At 42.5% G+C, this 19,179-nt stretch overlaps 1 pseudogene across 1 annotated transcript; it reads left to right on the top strand.

Annotated features, from left to right (window-relative positions):
- The first annotated feature begins 16,867 nt into the window (after positions 1-16,867).
- On the top strand, positions 16,868-17,896 carry LOC308265935 (glyceraldehyde-3-phosphate dehydrogenase-like; annotated as a pseudogene). Its single transcript has one exon. The product of its transcript is annotated as a glyceraldehyde-3-phosphate dehydrogenase-like (transcript).
- The last annotated feature ends 1,283 nt before the right edge of the window (positions 17,897-19,179 follow it).

Raw genomic sequence — 19,179 nt, 5'->3', positions numbered from 1 at the left:
ACAATTACTGCAGCACCATTTGTTGAAAAAAATGATCCTTTCTTTACTTAATTACTTTTACACTTTTGCAAGAAGTCAGTTGAACATATTTTTGTAAAAATATGTTATGAGTCCAAAGTGCTTACTGACCTCTTCATAGGCAAAGCAGATTTGAAAATAACATAAAAGGGAGAGTTGAAAGTAGTTCTAATAATGCTTTCTTCAAAACTTGCCTCTTCTAGGAGGCCTATCTTCATGGATGTTGCTCATCTCTGTTTTGGCCTGTGCTTTCTTGCTCTCTATTGATTTATAATGACATTTCACACTGTGGTGTGTTAGGGCTTCTACAAAATGTCCAGTGACCTCATGCTTGTGTGTGGTTTCTCCTAAACCAGTTTGACTATACCTCAAGACTCAAGAACAGGGATCATCTTGCTTTTTTTTTTTTGAAATTGTCTAATGATGATATTCTGCTACCATGACCTGAAGAAAAGGAGAGTATAAGCAGTGGGAACCGGTATAATACAGGAAGGTTCAGGAAAAGAGACAGGATTCCCGTGTTTCTCTCTGATGACAAAAGTAGGAATAATCAAAAGAGACCCCCTGTGTGAAATGGATTCTTCTAGAATGGACCACCCTGCCATTTAATTAAGTCTGGTCAATATCCCAGGGAGCTTTTTTCTTCAGGCTACAGCCTTGTACACAACACCCAGCCAAGAGTCTCCTACAGTCTTCATTAACATGCACGCACGCATGCATGCGCACACATACACATACACACATTGGTCAAAAGAAGACGGACCAAATAAGAGAAAAAGCCATACCAAGTAGAAGAGTTTGTTTATATATTTCGGTTTCTCAGCATCTGCAGCTGTCATCTGTTTTCAGTTTGGTAATTTTTATTAAGGCAAAGTGGCACATGCTGTCATAGGAACTGCTTCAGCTCACGCTCCCCAGCAGGTCACCGGGTATCCCCTGGTGTGCTGAGACATGATACGTTTCCTGCCAGTGGATGAGGAGGAGGGAAAGCTCTGCTCAACATCAGTTTTTAGTTCAACATGAAAATAGACAAGCCATGGGCAGACGTGTGTTATACAGAGAAAAATTAATCCATTTAAGAAATTTGTCTAATAATTTCACAAATAATTATTAAGTACTTATCATCCCCTGCAGTGATTTAACTTCTCTAATGGAGGTTAAGACAGTTGGCTTGCTCTCAGAAGGGTGGCTTTTGGGCTGTGACTTTCATTGTAGTCCATCCACAAGCCTGGTTTGTTCTACCTTGGCCCAATCAGCATCTGGGACCAACCTGCCTGGGCTTGAGAGTACAGAATACAGTCAGAGAAGAGAAAAGGCCAACTAGTCCCAATGGCAACTTAGGCAGTGCTTCTGAGCTTCAATAACACCAGCTAAATTAACTGACCAAAATAATTTGGAAGTGGAGCCTGGTCACTGGAGCTTGATCTTTGGCAAGCCTGAGGGGAGAGTATATGATAGGTGTGTGGCTATATATATAGATCATCTCCCAATCATATATCATTGCACAAAAGTACAGGGAAAATAATATTGCAAACAAATTTTTCCAGAGGTGTAAGGATTGACTTTGAGAGTGATCATGATGTTTATCCAACATGGATAAAATGAGGAGAAAACAAGTAGTGTCTGAGACTGGTCATTTTTAGACATTTAACACTCCTTAGGTGTCCCACAGGACATGAGATAATATCAAAACTGTCACATGGATGGTGGAAAGTTCTAGATGGTAATCAGCAGGGATACTTACAAACAATAGGTTTATTCTGAAGGATGGATTGGGAAGCTTGGCTTGAGCTGCTTCCCTTAAAAAACAAGCACAAACATTCTTGCAGATGTCTGAGAAGTATGTCCCACAGCTTCTCCCTTGCTTCTGTGACAGTAAGTGTCATGAGGCTTTTGGGTTTCCCATGCTGATGTTCTAGAGATTTTCTGCAAGTAGCTTAGAACCTGTGACTAAAAGCCAGGGCTCCACCATTTCTTTCATACACAGTGACCTACCCAACTTGTCTGCACGATTCTGCTGTCTCTGTCATTCACTAACTCATTTGACATGAGAAGAAAGCTTAATCTCTGGCAAAGTCATTTTTTTCTCTAGAGCACATGAAAAAAAAAAAAAAAAGACTGCTTGCCCTTCTGGAGGCAGAGAAAGGAATCTGTTAAAATTCTTGGTTGAACACAGCCACAACATAGACAAAATGAAGTACATATAGTGAATACTGTGGTGCTTTATCCAGATCCCTTCCACAAGGTTAATGTATCAAACCCCAAGATCCCGAGGATAGCAGCTGCTAATGGCTTGAATTTGCTTCGTTTACAAGGCATTTCCCTCATCAGCAGAGAACTGTCCCACTCAAAATTATATTTTCTTTCAAGGGATGACCTATAACCAATGATTGACTTCTATAGAGAGCCATTGGCTTGCGCTCCTTAATTTTGGGGGCAATTCTGAAGAACCACCTCAGCTGTAAAGCCTGTCATAAAGTCTCCTGAAGGTAAGTTATAACCTTATTTGAGTCAGCTTATCTCTGCCCCATCCTGCTCTTTTCACTTCCTAATAGGCTATCTTCCAATAACATTCTTTGAAATACCTTCCGCAGGCAATGTTCTATATTTCAGTCTGTTTCCGGGAAACCCAGTTGGCGATGGTATCAAGAGTAGTTGTAGGAAATAGATTCTTAGAGAAGAATCATTTGCTACTTGAATGGCAATAAGGACCCACTGCTACTAGTAAGTGAAATGTGGATGGTCCTTGCCATGCTATACTGGTATAATTGTTTAAACTTTCACTTCTGGTGTACTAGGTTGAGATAATAGAAGGAGACACATTGGCTAGTACAGTATCTCTTGCGTTGGAGAAGTAAAGAACATTTGTAACTATAGGGGCTGTGGAATTAGGCAATATTTGTTGGACATCACTTATCCAATAGGGATATTGACAGGCTCGGGTGATTAATAACCAGCTCAAAGAAAAATGGAAAAGTTAGAAGGACTCTTTGGCAGCATGTAAAGAAGTATTAATATCTTGTAGCTGGAGGATAGAAGACCAGGGTCAGAACTTAGTCATAAGAGTGGTGGAGCCTCAAGAAGCCTCAACTACATCCTGGTTGATCTCCTGAACCAATGCCATGGTTCTATAAAAATAGAACTGGGGGTGTATTTTGGGGGTAGAATGCCCCTGGGTTCCATCCCTAGTACCACAAAACAAAAACATAAACAAAAACATCAAAGAAGCCATGGGATCTGGCTTATAGGCAACAACTGGAATAGGACAAGTATTTGTGGACCTGAATCCTGAGGGTTCTGGATCAAGAAGCAATGGAGCATAGAGTTGAATGTCATTGAGTAACTGCTATAAGCATGTTCTCTGGCAATACAGGATTAAACATCCTGAAAAGAATCCTGGGTGTGGTGATAACATGTTTCTATAATGGCTCTTAGAAGCTTGCAAAGTGTGATGATCTGCAATTAGGTAGAGAGAAAACTTTCTTGCCAGGTGATGAGGGGGAGATTTAGAGTATCAGGTATACTAGAGTTAATATACTATCTAAGGCCAAAAAGCTACAGCTGACTCTTTCCCACTGGAGAATCTGGACAACATTGTATTTACCAATAAGGAATGTGCCCTAAAGAGAAGGAGCAACAACACTGAAGAGGTCAGTGTGCTTCAGCTCTTTTGGCCATGGGACAATTTGATGGGAGAAGATGCTGCTAGAATACTGAGCCCTCTGACTGCAATGGAGCTGATAGGGTGTCAATGTAATAGAAAATATGTGGCAGTGCCCAACAGTTGGAAGCAGGTAGACAGTTACAAGGAGGAGTGTTAAGATTGAAGTGGCAGCCATGGGGACCCAAGGTGCAGAGAGCTGTGAAGAAGGAGAGTCAGGGGGTGATGATAGCTCCCTGATGAGAAGCTTCTGAATTCCATCCAGTTCTCAGATGTGAAATCCACTGACAGATAAGGAGGTGAGGTCCCTGTGAGGAAGGGCTCAGCAATGCTGTTAGCAACACTCTGCAGTAGGGACATTCAGTAGCACTACCTCCATTCTTTCCCCAAAAGGGATCTAAGGGTATTGACTTGAATTCATTAGAAAAAAGGAAATACCAAAACTTTTTTTAAAAAGTTGTTGGTGATGGGTCTAAATTGTCATTGAAAGTTGACCTATCATGATTCTCTATTAGAGAAAAGATTCCAATGTCTACTAATGTTACTTTGACACAGGTCATTTACAACAAATCTATGGACTTTTCTAATAATTATTTCAAGGGTCCCTGAACATATAATTTGGGAACACACTCACTTGGTAGTTAGTAGAACCATCCCAGTGACTTATTGGCTTGTGGTAAGAGCTTTGAGAGTGAGGAAAGCCAGTAGAAGCCTCTGAAAGTACCTTTCAGCCCCCTAGCCTCAGCGATAACACAACACAATCAATAATGTGTCCCAAGGAAGATAGATATCCGTGAAGAAATAAAGAATGCATAGAAGAAGAAAGAACTGAGTGAAATGACCAAGTTGGAGGCTCATGCAGTGTCTTTGCTGGAGCAGATTAACATGGTATTCAACCACCAATCTAGCATGCATCCTTTTCTTGTTATCAGAAAGCAGTATTATATGTAGTTTTCCTATGGAATAGACAACACTATAAATTTACACTCTTGCGTCAAGGGTATGTTAATTCTCTCATTGTGGGAAAGAACCTGGACTATCTGGTCATTCCTCAGAACATCATGTTGCCCTTCTATATTGATGAAATCCTGCTAATTGGGACATATTAGCAAGAAATCACAAGTATGTTGGAAACCCTGGTAGAACAGAGCCACACCAGAGGGTGGGAGATAAACTCTATGAATATCCAAGAGCCTGATGGATCAATGCCATTTTTTAGGAGTTTTGTTTTGGGGTATGATGGGGCATCCCATCCAAATTAAAGACATATTGTTGCATCTCACTCTCTTCACCATTAGTGAAAGGCACAATATTTGTGAGGCTTCTTTGGGTTCTGGAAACAGCAAATTCCACACTTGGAATCCTTCTGAGACCCATTTCCTGACTGATGACATGGGAAGTTGCCAAATACAAGTGGGACCTAGAGAAGAAAAAGCCTGGCAGCACATACAGAGCATGTGCCCTAGCAGACTCTTTGGTGCCAGAGCTATCTATGGTGGAAAAAGACATAGGGTGATGTTCATGGGCAAATCTAATAGGAATAAACCCCTATTGTTTTAGGGTCCATATGACATTCAAAAAAGTGCTTTGTGGTTTGCTGCTGTGTCTTGGTAGATATCAAGTTGACCATGGGACATCAAGCGGCCACGCATCTGGTGCTGCTCATCACGAGCTGGTTCTGTCACTTCCCTGTTGCATGAGGACTTCTCTCATGGCTCTCACTTAGAGCTTCATGGAAGTAGGAGAAGCTTATGATCAGCTGGTAGGTGAGAAAAAGGCTGTTTGTAGTCATGGGTCGATGTGTACATGTTGATGCAAACTGAAGATGCAGCACCACTACAATCCCACATGGAAGAGACTCCCAAAGGACAGAACCAAGGGAAAATCCTCCCAGTGGGCAGAGCTGCAAGCGGTACCTCCATTGTGCACGGAAAGAGAAGTAGTTGAAGGTATCTGTGAACCACTGGTAAATGGAGAATGGCAAGATTTGGAAGACAAAGAAGTCTACAAAAGAGGAACATTGATGGAATTATGGGAATGTGAATAGATTCGGAAGATGTTTGTATTAATAGCTGCCGGAGTACATCAACCATGGTATAGGTACTAAACCACTAAGTACGTGAAGCGACTTAATCAGTTGGACAACAGCCAGTATCTAGGACAGGCCTGACACAGGAGCAAGAAGAGAGTAGTCATGGTGGCAGCGGTAGAGACTACCATAGGCCTAATAGTATGAGCCTCTCTCTCTACTCACCAAGACTGATCCAACTACATATGCTACAAAATGCCCAAACCACCAACTGCAATGCTGTACACTGAGACTCTTAGATGGTACTATTTATGGGGAACAATCAGCCATTTGGCGAGTGTTGAAACTTTGGTCATCTCCATCTTGGGAAATGGCAGTGATTCATCTTTACTGTTATCTATACATATTATGGGTATGAGTTTGCCTTTTCTGCCAACAGTCTTTTCCCAGAACCACTATGTGAGGACATACAGAGAGTTCAATCCATTGACATGTGATACTATGTAGCATGGTTTTGGATCAATGTACCCTTTGTAAAGCAAAGGATGTGCATGTTGGGATAATGACTGTAGAACTACTGGTCCCATCATACATAGAACAGCTGCTGGCAGTATAGAGTTCTATGAGGGGCTTTTTAAATATGCAAGTGAGGTGCTAGAATAGAAGTGGTACCCTCTCAGGTGGTACACCATACCCTGAAACATGTACAATGTCAGCTTCAGGCTCTGTGGGTCAAGATATCCTGATTCTCAGAGGAGAATGCTTCCTCCAAGGAACAGTAGGAACACCACACACTTGAAAGCATGGCTGCCATCTTGCCATCTTGCTTCTTGTGACAAGAGGCCAACCAGAAAGGAGTCTTCACACTGACAAGAGCCACCAACCTTGACCATTAGAAGGGGACACGACTGCTGCTACTCAGTGAGCACAAGGAACACTATATGGTGCTCGCACAGTCAGCTGTATCAGTAGTTGAACAAATATATCAGACATGGCCTAGGAAATGCATTATGGCTAATGATAAGGGTCAGGGCCCCCAAATAAGGCAAGTTGCCTAGACCAGCCAAGGTACTAATTGAAAATGAGGGAAGCCCAGAGTGGAGTGTGGAGGGGGATGATGACTGTCAGCTGAGGCTCAGAGACCAGCTGTGGCAGCAGTAGCTTCATTCATCCCCATGCTCTCTGAAAGGTCTCTGAGGAGTACTGTCAGCTAGAATCTGGAACAGCTGTTCCCACGTGGGACAATGTATGAGAAGAGGCAAGAAGTTCTGAATAGTGGAAGAAATAGCCTGCAGTTGATACTTTGTGCTCTGGCAGGTCCCCTCTTCAGGGACAATACATCCCATTTCCCCCCAGTGCCACACAATTCTCCTGGTATATTTTCTCTCTGCAGTATTGGCTCTGAGGGCTTTCTTACTTATGCCTGTACAGGAATTCCCCTTGACATGACAGAACTGCCCTATCCAAGATTATATTTCCTCCCATGGGTGATCTTTGGCCAAATTGGCTTTGTGGTCATGCAGAATCCAGTTCCTTGCCATAATTTAGAATAACTCTCAAGGGTAATTCATCTCTAAAATCTCCCATATGATAAGCTGAGGCCTTGGCTGGCTTCCTTTCAGGTCAGTGTCACATCCTGTGTTACCCTAGCCCAGGCACCTTCTTGCTGATGCACCTCCCAAGAGCATTCCTAAATAAACATTCTTTATGCAGTTCTTCACCTTAAATCTATGTCCAAGGACCTCAAATGAAGACCACTTATAAAGCTCCTACCACTTTGATTGTGTAGGTAAGACATCCAATAACTGTCGGATATCTCTTTTTGTTTATTTATTTCTTACTGGTAACCACAGCTCTTGTCTGTATTCTCATCAACATTTACCAAATAGTCATTATATAATGGATCACTCTAAGGGGAGAGCGTGAGGGTTTGGTAAGCTGTCAGAAGGCACAAAACTCACAGATGAAAGCAATGACCCACAGTCTCCAGTCCCCTCCTGGGGTCCACCGATGTGCATATCACTGATTTAGCCCTGGGAGGCTCACATGGTTCTTCCCATTGGATAAAGAAACTGACACTCTAGAAGAGAAAATCTGTCCACTTTCTAGTATGCATTAATGCCTTCTCACTTCAAAAATACTTTTCCAGATAGCAAGTCATTGTCCATTAACCCTATAATTTCAGTGAGCAGTCCAGGTAGCCTACATCACTAGGTTTGGTGATTTTTGAAAAGGATGTATGCTGTATTCTCTCAAATCAAACTCTTGATGTCTATAAAACAAGCCAGAGGCTGAGCTTTCTCCTAAGCTCTTACTCTAATAAAGACAATCAGTGTATCAGAAAACCATGCTTTTGCTTTGGGGGGAGGTGCTGGTGGCTGAACAGAAATGGCGTAATCAATCACCTATCCCAACACTCATGAGCAAGGAAGGACATGTGGAAGGATGAAGTGTAAGAATCTCAGTTTCGGATGTGGTCTTCCCGGGAGAGATTTCACTAGTTTCTGTCTCTGTCTCCTCACTACATCAAAGTCTGATGGACAGCATTTTTCTGGGTAACACATGCCTGGAGAACTATTAGTGAGTGTAGAGAAAGGTGTTTTGTTTTGTGGCTTATAGAATGCCAAGAATTGCAAAGAGAAAAAGAAGAGAAGAGAAGAGAAGAGAAGAGAAGAGAAGAGAAGAGAAGAGAAGAGAAGAGAAGAGGGAGAATAAAGGAGAAGAGAGGAGAGGAGAGGAGGGGAGGGGAGGGGAGGGGAGAGGAGAGGAGAGGAGAGGAGAGGAGAGGAGAGGAGAGGAGAGGAGAGGAGAGGAGAGGAGAGGAGAGATCCAGTAAGGGAGGGGAGTCCTTGTCTTCTCTCCATCCATGCCAGTGGGTATGTGCTGGGGCAGGGAGCATACCGCCAGGCCGGCACAGGCAGGAATAGCAGGTGCAGAGCTGTGGCCCAGGGCCAGCAGGAAGCAGGCTGCATGGCAGACAGTCTGAACATGGGTGAGGAGCTGGTAAAAGTGGGCAGTACTAAAAGTAAATTGTTGGAGCCAGTATACAGTATACATATCTAGTAATTACAGTTTAAGATCTATGGGGTAATGAATAAGTGACATAAAATTCTCTTGACACTGCTAGAGGGTTTGAAGGTGAACATGTTTCTGGTACCTTTACTGAAATGATACAGGTTTAATATTATAGGGCTTAATACACTGATGGCCCATGTGTCTGTGGCATGAAGAGCCTATCTTTAAGTAAAACAAAAGGGTCTTAGTTCTGCCTTTTTCTTCCAGGCTACTTCCTTCCTTTGGCATATTTGAATAAGATGGGCTCTATCTCTTCTGTTCTGGGTCTCCACCAGACACCAGCTTCTCTCTCTTCTCTTCTCTTCTCTTCTCTTCTCTTCTCTTCTCTTCTCTTCTCTTCTTCCTCTCTCTCTCTCCGCTTGGGATGGAACCCAGGGGCACTCTATCTTAGAACTACACATCTGCCCTTTTTTCGTTGAAACTCTGACTCATCGCATTGCTGAGGGCCTTGCTATGTCACTGGGGCTGTCCTTGAACCTGCAATCCTCCTGTCTTAGCCTCTCAAGTAGTGGGATTGCAGGCTGCGCCACCATGCCCAGCTCAGCTTGCTTCTTCTCTTGTTCCCATCCTTCCATATGAACTCAGGCCTTTGCTATCCTTGTAGCTTCTGGGGCTTCTGGACAATCTTAATCTGTCTGTCTTATTCTTTTCTGGTATAGGGAATTGAACTCAGAGGAATCTGCCTTTGAATATTCTCCCAGCCATTTTTTGTTGTTGTTTTTATTTTTATGTTTTGTTTTGAAATAGTTGATGACAGTCTCACTAAGTTGCTGAGGCTGGCCTCAAACACATGATCCTCCTGTCTCAGACTCCCAAATTCTGGGATTCCAAGTATGCACCACCACACCTGGGACAACCCCTCTCTTGCTTTATATATCCAGATACTGCTACTGCAAGGGTTTGCTTGTAGATGGTTTTGTTTCTTCCATTGACATAGGAGAAGAGTCATAGAACAGATCCTAATGGGAAACAAGATGGTGGCATGCCCTTGTCTATAGCTGCCAGGAGGGCTCAGCCTCTTCTCCCTTGATCTCTTGCCCTGCTTTCCCCCTCCTTCCAGCTCCTGGTCTGAATTCCATTCCCAATTCACCCTGTCCCCAAGGGCTGCAGTCAGTACCAAGCCCAAGCTCCCTGTTTTCACTTGGCTCATCTCCCATTGCATTCTGGGAATCCAGTCCTACTCTTGACTCCACCAGAGTCCGTGTTCTGTAATGAGGATTCAACAGTGACAAACCTTACCCCAAGCAGTTTCCCAGCCTGGGAGTGAACCATGCGTCATTTTTTCTGATTTCTCAATTGACATCAAACTGCTTCAGGGCAGTGGATTGATTGAGAAAGGTGTGCTTTTATAATTTTACTTTGTATAATTTGCAATTAGATGATTGAGTTGCCTAATTATGAATGTCTTTATTCCCCCCCCCCTTTTTAATTGGTATATTGTGGTCACCCATCTTAATAGAGTACAAGATGGTAGAGGCACACATGCACACATCACTCATTTAGCCCTTCCCCAGTTCCCACCCCCTTTCCTCTCCCCTGTCCCCTTCTCTGTTTGGCTTAGTGACTGACTTTGATATGTTTGTGAATGTACATCATGTGCATTAGAGAGTTTCCTTCTTCTCCCTCCCTCTTTAATTTTTTAAGTAAAACATTTATAAGTATAGTATAATATGAAGCTGACTAACAAAAATGAAAGGATCAGCCTGAATATTCCCTAGATATTCTCAAATTTTGTTATTCTAGGATATGTATTCATATGTGAGGAACAAATAAGATTCTTACATAAATATATTAAGCCCTTACAACATGCAACTCTTTTCCCAAATACTAATTTTATCATTTAGTATATTCTATTGTTTCTCATACTCTTTTTTATTATTGTAGTATTTGAAGACATTTATTGGTTTCAAAGTATTAGTAAAATTAACCATTTTCTTTAGAAATTTCATAGTTAAATGTTTATTGATAAGCCAAGTACCGTGGTACACACTTGTAATCTCAATACTTGGGAGACAGGAGGATCACAGATTTGAGGTCAGCATGCAGCAACTTAGCAAGACCCTGTTTTATTTATTTATTTATTTATTTATTTATTTATTTATTTTTAACAATTTTTTTATTGAACATAAATAGTATACATTTGCACTATATTTGGTGCCCTCTCCCCCCCCACCCCCGTTTTCTCTTCCCCCCTCCCACCAATGGTTGTCCAGGTTAACCATGTCTTATTCATAATTTTACACATGTTCAGGTGTAGACCCTCATTAATCAAGATCGGCCTTTCTCCTCTCCTATCTTTCCATTAAAACTTAGCTAGTATTTCCCCTCTAATATCTGGAGTCCCACTGGTATCCTTTGTGTTTTCTAGTTTGGGCATATTAGAGGAAACATATGTATCTTCTCCTTCTGTGCTTGGCTGATCTCACTTAACATGATGCTCTCCAGGGCTTTCCATCTTCTTGCAAATGATATAATTTTGTTCTTCTTTATGGCTGAATAGAATTCCATTGTGTGCATTTCCCACAGTTTTGCTATCCATTCATCTGTTGATGGTGGTCTGGGTTGGTTCCATATTTTGGCTATTACAAATTGTGCTGCTATGAACATAGGTATGCATATGTTGCTGTATTTCTCTGAATTCAACCCCTTTGGAAAGATACCCAGGAGTGGTATAGCTGGATCATATGGTGGATCTATTCCCACCTTTCTTAGGAATCTCCACACAGATCTCCATAGTGGCTGAACTAGTTTGCACTCCCACCAACAGTGTAAAAGAGTTCCTCTTTCCCCACATCCTCGCCAGCATTTGTTGTTGTTTGATTTCTTTATGCTTACTACTCTGACTGGGGTTAGATGGAATCTCAGTGTAGTTTTGATTTGCATCTCCCTGGTGGCCAGTGATGAAGAACATCTTTTCATGTATCTATTAGCCCTTTGTATCTCTTCTTTTGTGAAGTGGCAAGACCCTGTTTTAAAAATAAGAAAATAAAATGGGGCTGGGGGTTTATTCAGAGGTAGAATGCCCTTGGTTTAATTCCTAGTACCACACACAAAAGCATATATTTATAGAATAATTTTCTTTATTTGTTTAATATCTAGCCAGTGCATATATACAGTGTTTAAACATCTTCATTTAACCAAAAAATCAGCTGCGTAACATTTCTGCCATCCAGGTGGGATGAGAGAGGGAGAGGTGGCTCCTAACCCTGGTGCAGAGCTGACAGAGCTCTCAGTGGTGTTCTACCCTATGAGGGAGCTGGAGTTTGGGGCGCCTGCCTGGTTCCTCATCTTTCTCTTGCCTCACCCAGCACTACTGAGTTTAACAATAAGTGGGCATGACAAGGGGCACAGGACGGGTCTTTCAGGAGTGTATCCATACATAAAACCATCAATCAGTCCTCTGCTTTGGGTCTACATCACATTCTCTGGTAAACAGAGCGTCTCCTGCTTTAATTCCTCATGAAACTACAGTCATCCCAGGATTACTATGGTTAAACTCTCAGTGTGCCAGCATTTAAAAAAAAAAATACTAGACTTGATCTGGGCGTGGTGGTGCACACTTGTAATCCCAGCATTTGGGAGGCTGAGACAGGAGGATCGCCGCAGTTCAAGGGCAGCCTCAGCTACTACTTAGTGAGGCCCTTTGCAACTCAGTGAGACCCTGTTTCAAAATAAAGAATAAAAAATAGGGCTGGGGGTGTAGCTCAGAGGTAGAATGCCCCTGGGTTCCATCTTCACATCCAAAAATAAATAAATAAATAAATAAATAAATAAATAAATACTAGACTTGGCCCTTTAAGAAACTGAATTTGCTCTTTCAGAACAGGACAAGAGCCTACTTTATTCCATGGAAGCAGTAATTCAGCTAGAATTGTCCTGGTGGCCTAAAAAAGTCAATGCTGCTTCCAGAGTTGCCCGATTTCCTTCCAGAATGTAATTTATGTACTGGGAAAATCTGACTTTGTGAGTCTTTGTTCTGAGGAGCTCAGAAGCAGGTCAAAAATTTGGGAATTGAGCATATGACCTCGGAATATGTGGCAAAGATGCAACACCACTGAAACGGCACAAAAGCCTCTGCACTCTGGACAAGATCTTTTTGTGTGGTTTTTCATCTTATTTAGTTCTGCAACCTCTGATCTTAGGAAGAGAGTTTCTTTAATATGGGGTTGCTGCCAGCATAACAATTCATTCCCACAATATCTCATGTAATTCAATCGTCGTGTGACTGTTGCTGATAGCGGTGGCCTGCAAGAGCAAGCGCTCTCTTCTAGAGCACCATCCCTTCCCTCCCTTCACTGTCTTGTCCTGCTGGATTTGAGTCTGTCCAGGGAATACGTTAGAGATCTAGGGTGCAGTGTGTGCAGATACTCGAGTATGGAATATTCTCACCTTGCCCAAAATAATTAACCATACAAGCCAGGAGCAGAAGATGAAGAGGTCATAGTTTATCACTAGGAAATTTCCCATTGGGATCTCACCCTTCTCCATCCTATCACCTCCACAGCCCCTGTCCTTACCTCCTTAACCTTGATTTTAATGTTGGGAGACTTTTTTTTTTTAAGTTAATGAATGGTGTTTTAGGTGATGTTGTTTAGGTACTGGGGATTGAACTCAGGGGTATTCTACCTCTGAGCTACATCCACAGCCCTAATTTTATTTATTGTTTTGAAACAAGATCTTACTAAGTTGATAAAAGTTTTGCTAAGTTGCTGAGATTGTTCTCAAACCTGTGGTTCTGTCTCAGCCTCCTGAGTACTGGAATCACGTATGTGTGTGCTGCGTTTCCAGCTTGGATGGTGTTTTTTGAATTAGGCATTATAAAGAAGGAGGCATGAAAACAAAACAAAACAAAAACAAAAACAAAAACAAATACAAAAAACAGAACGTGAGATCCCTGCTCTCAGAATGCCTGGAAGGCTTCATATCTTGTAATCATTTTCTCATTTGAAGATTTCAAGTAGAGTCATTCAACTGTCCTCCTCCCTTCCTCGAGTCTACCTTGGGGGACAGGGGAATGATCCTGTGTTATTTCTCATTGAGAATATATGGGTATGATGAGAAACTTTTAATGTGTTCATTAGTAGCAGTCACACTTGAATTAGGTATAATCTCAGACCGCCCTGAGACCAAGCCCTTGAAAAATGGAGAATTTTGACCAGCTTGATTAATAAAGGGAGCTGGTAACTGGTTTTTTTATTTTAATGCTAAAAAATCAAATTAAGCTCCTCTTAGTTTGCGTAACAGGTTATTTGCTGGCAAACTGAATTTCTGAGTCAGGTAATCCTACATTTGGGGTGGGCAACAGTGTTTAGTGTACTGGATATAATATGCCGTAACTCAAGCCCACAAGCTGGGATGTTCCAGCCATAGAGCAAGGACAACCAGGATCAGTGTGTACCGAGCATGTTGGTACACTGAGGCTGTGATTTACAACTCTTTGTGCATGTGGTACTGGGGATTGAACCTAGGGGCATTCTACCTCTGAATTATACCCCCAGCCTTATTTTGTTCTTAATTTTGAAACAGAGCCTCACTAATCTGCAGCATGCTGGCCTCAAACCTGCTATCCTCCTGCCTCAAACTCTTAAGTACTAGGATTACAGGTGTGTGCCACCATGTCCAGCTTGGTTTCTAGCTCTTAAACTACCTCAGGAGTATACAAATCACAGCCCGGATCTTGATCTGTTAGCTGAATGTTGGATGTGAACATTTTCTACACCTCTTATTCTACTTTTGCCTTGACTTGTTTACACTTGGACATTGTCCTCCTGGTAATGGGTCATAATTAGGTTTGCAGACAAATCTTTTTTCCATATCCTAGGAAAATCAGAGAAGGCTCCTATAACTCTCTCACTTCTTTATGATGCTCACCATGCAATACCTGCTCAAATAGCTATTTGTTGACTAAACCAGTAATTGCCCAGATAAAGTATAGAGAAACTAACTTCTTTAGTTCCAAGATAGTCATCTTGTTCTTTAAGTAGGCAAGAAACCAGTCTCCATATATTTTAATCCTTTGCATACATTTTCCTTTCTTCTTGACACTTGCTGGTTAGTCACTATGCTTTGAATTAGTAAGGCGACGGTGCAGGGATGGATGGGTCCTGCCACATTTAGTTTTGTTGAATTTGCAAACTGCTTTGAGTTCAGAAAACCCAGAGCATGTTTGGCAAAACTCTTTCCCCTCAATGTTTTAAGAGCATGTGGACTTAGATGGAAATTTAATCTGCATGTTCATTTACACGTAACTCATCAAAACATTTTTAAGAGCCCTTTGAAGTCTGCAGAGCCTTTTCAATCCTTTTTATGGAAACTTTTCAAGCATTTTTGGGGTTTTCATGGAAAGCTGTACTTGGCTAAGAATGCATACTGAATACTGGGCCCCTCTTTCACTCCCCAAATATTTTATATTGATCTAAATATCATAACCCCTGTTCACATGAGTTTTGTTGCCATTCCAATGCATTTTTAAAAAAATTGATGTTGTTCATTAAAGTTTATAGAGAAAGGAACAAATAACTGAAATTTGAAAGGAACTAAAACACTGTCAGCCTTTGATGAAAAAAAAATGTTGAATGTGGTTCAGCCTTTGATGGTATTCTCATGTAGGATAAAGGTGCCTTGGGCAATTCAAACTGGCCAGAAGGAAAGAAAAAAAAATATTTCCATTTGTTTGGGAAATGACTGGTATTTCTATTTGTTGGTGAAATTCAATATGCCAGAAACATTCCCTAAGCTTCAATTAGGCACACAGAATATTGACAAATTGTTGGCAGAGAGTGGGGGAGTCCTATTTGCATCTGAGCAAGGAGGTTGTTGAAATAGTGAAGGATAGAGCCGAGGAAGGCTGGTTCCGACGGTGACTGCAGAGTCTATGTGATGAGGTGGAGAAGCTGAAAACCCCTTAGAAAGTACATTATGAGGATTATTCAATGATTGGCTGACCTAGGTGACTAGAAGGAAGATGGTGGTAATAGTGAGGTATGAAAAAGAGGAGGAAGAACAAATTCAGAATTATAGACTGATAGTGAGCTCAGTTATAGACTTTTGGACTCTAACCTGTTAATAGAGATGTAAGGAGGTGTTGGACTTAGGATTCTGAGGCCATAAGGAGAGAGCTGGGCTGGAAGAAAAAGTATTTGTTACTGGCTTATAGCTGGTTTATAGCCGGCTTATAGGAGGGAAGTAGGTGAACTACTTGGGAAGGTTAGTAGCATCGAGTTTGCAATTTTGGAGATGGAGAAGAGCCAGCAAAGGGGCATAGCATAAGTGGAAAGGGCTACTCAGAGTGGTAGAAATATGAGCATGCTTTTAAATGGAAAACAGCCTGTTCAGTTTAAGGAAGGAGTTAAGGTTGAGTTAAGATTTCTCAGGAAAAAAACTGGAAGGACAAGGTGGAGGACTGGATCAAGACTAGATGAAGCTTGGGTATGTAGAAGAAAGCTTGTCCTTTGCCATAAACGTGAAGGAGAGGAGACAGAGGAAGGAGGTTGTATTCTCTGATGGATGCATATGTATGTGTGAGTACGTGTGCTTCAGGTTTCTCCAGAAGTGGTAGACAGAGTGATTGTCTCTGCACAATTACAAGTATGAAAGAAGTATGAACATGTTTGACATGAGAAAGATGGAGGAGAAGAGAGAGTAGTAAAAATATACTGATGTGGAATAAAACATGTATGCAATATTTCTTCAGGGAAATAAAAAGCAAAATGACAATGAATTAGTCATTTGCAGCAACTTGTTCAGGTGCTTGTGTTTTGATGCCTAATTGGAGGGGAATACCCCTAAATTTTACCGAATTCCAGGACCCCAAATGGTTCAAAGCCATTGTTTTAACCATAAATGAACACTTTTTTTTGGTTCCTTAAGAGATTTAGCATTAGCCAAAGATAGAAAGCCAATTAGATCTCTGCAATTCAGTTTGTTGAGAGTTTTTTTATTTGATAAGTTTTAAATTTTTCAACATGCACATAAAAGAGAAAATGGTGAATATAATTTAAATAATATATTTTATTTAGTCCAATGATCTAAAATATTACCACTTGGCCCTCTGCTCCTCCTGCCGACCGACAGCGCTGCTTCCAGTGCAGTGCCAGCCACGTCCCTGAGACACCATTGCGAAGGTCGGAGTGAATAGATTTGGCCGTATTAGGTGCCTGGTCTGCAGGGCTGCTTTCAACTCCAGCAAAGTGGATATTATCGCCATCAATGACCCCTTAATTGACCTCAACTACATGGTCTACATGTTCCAGTACGACTCCACCCACGGCAAGTTCAAGGGCACCGTCAAGGACGAGAACAGGAAGTTTGTCATCAATGGAAAGCCTATCTCCATCTCCCAGGAGCAAGATCCCGCCAACATCAAGTGGGGCGAGGCTGGTGCCGAATACGTTGTGGAGTCCACTGGTGTCTTCACCATGGAGAAGGCCGGGGCTCACTTGAAGGGCGGCGCCAAGAGGGTCATCATCTCAGCCCCCTCTGCTGATGCCCCCATGTTCGTGATGGGTGTGAACCATGAGAAGTACGACAACTCCCTCAAGATCGTCAGTAATGCCTCCTGCACCACCAACTGCTTGGCCCCCCTGGCCAAGGTCATCCATGACAACTTTGGCATCGTGGAGGGACTCATGACCATCGTCCACACGATCACTGCCACTCAGAAGACTGTGGACGGCCCCTCTGGGAAGCTGTGGGGTGACGGCCGTGGGGCCGCCCAGAACATCATCCCTGCATCCACCAGCGCTGCCAAGGCTGTGGACAAGGTCATCCCCTAGCTGAACGGGAAGCTCACCGGCATGGCCTTCCGTGTGCCCACCCCCAACGTGTCCGTTGTGGACCTCACCTGCCGCCTGGAGAAAGCTGCCAAGTATGACGACATCAAGAAGGTGGTGAAGCAGGCGTCTGAAGGCCCCCTCAAGGGCATTCTGGGCTCTACTGAGGACCAGGTGGTCTCCTGCGACTTTAACAGTGACTCCCACTCTTCCACCTTCGATGCTGGGGCTGGCATTGCCCTCAACGACCACTTTGTCAAGCTCATTTCCTGGTATGACAATGAACTCAGCTATATCAACAGGGTGGTGGACCTCATGGTCCACATGGCCATCAAGGAGTAAGAGCCCTGAACCGCTGGCCCCAGCAAGAACGCAAGAGGAAGAGAGCGAGGCCCTCAGCTGCTGGGGAGCCCCCACCCCAACTCTATCCCCAACACACTGAGAATCTCCCCTCCTCCCACTTTCCATCCCAGACCCCCTGAAAAAGGGGAGGGGCCTAGGGAAGCCTAGTGTCAAATGCAACATCAATAAAATTCACTGCACCCAGCCCCCCCCCCCAAAATATTACCACTTAAGCCGGGCGTGGTGGCGTATACTTGTAATCCCCCCGCTTGGGAGGCGGAGACAGGAGGATCTCGCAGGTTCAAGCCAGCCAAGCTGGCTTAAGAGACCCTGTTTCCAAATAAAAAAGTATAAAAATAGGTCTAGAAGTGTAACCTGGAGTTAGAAGGGTTTCCAGGAACCCCAGTACCACCAACAAAACAAAACAAAACAAACAAACAAACAAACAAAAAAACCCCACTTAAAACATGTCATCTATATAAGATTATTAAGATATTTAAAATTCTTTCTTTTTGAAACTAGCTCTTGGAAATATGGTATACGGTGCAGCCCAATTTGAACTAGACACTTTTCAAATACTCAATACCACATATGGGTAGCAGTTACCATGCTGGACAGTATAGAAGATGGTTTACTTTTGGGGGGACTATTTAACTTTCTATCTGGTTAAGTCAACAAAAAGTGTAATTTCTCTCCCTTTTTTGTGGTACTAGGGATTGAACCCAGGGGCATTCTTATCTTTGAGCTATACCACAGCCTTTTTTATTTATCTTTGAAATAGAGTCTTACTAAGTTACTGCAGATGGGCCTCCATCCTACAATCTTCCTGTCTCAGTCTCCCAAGTACTAGGATTGCAGGCACGTGCCATTGCACCTCACTAATTTTTCTCAATTCTCTAATTTTTGTGTAGTAGGTGAAAATCTGCCTGTGAGGGGCTTACCAAAAGCTAAGGATAGTCCCAAGAGTCTATGTGTATGTCTGCCTGAAGGATACAAGGAAGTAGAAAAACTTCTTTTAAAAATTTATTATTTTGATAAATACAATGAGTCAGTTCCTTCTTGAGAGCAAAATATTTCCCAATAATTGCTGATATTGAATCAATCCAATGTTCCGAGTGGAAGACAAGATCCCCTATTCGTTATTTTAGCCATGCTAATGGCCTGGAGCCTGGGAAGGCAAGTCTGAGGACTCCATCACACATGGAAACAGGCCAATGAGAAGCTGCGGAAGGTTGGTTCCAATTAGTTTGAGGTTAGCAAGAGGCTTAACCTCATTCCTGCCT

This window comes from Muscardinus avellanarius (assembly GCF_963383645.1).
Source record: "Muscardinus avellanarius genome assembly, chromosome: 8".
Classification (NCBI taxonomy): domain Eukaryota; kingdom Metazoa; phylum Chordata; class Mammalia; order Rodentia; family Gliridae; genus Muscardinus; species Muscardinus avellanarius.
The sequence above is the reverse complement of the archived record's forward strand: the minus strand, read 5'-3'. Positions and strand labels throughout refer to the sequence as shown.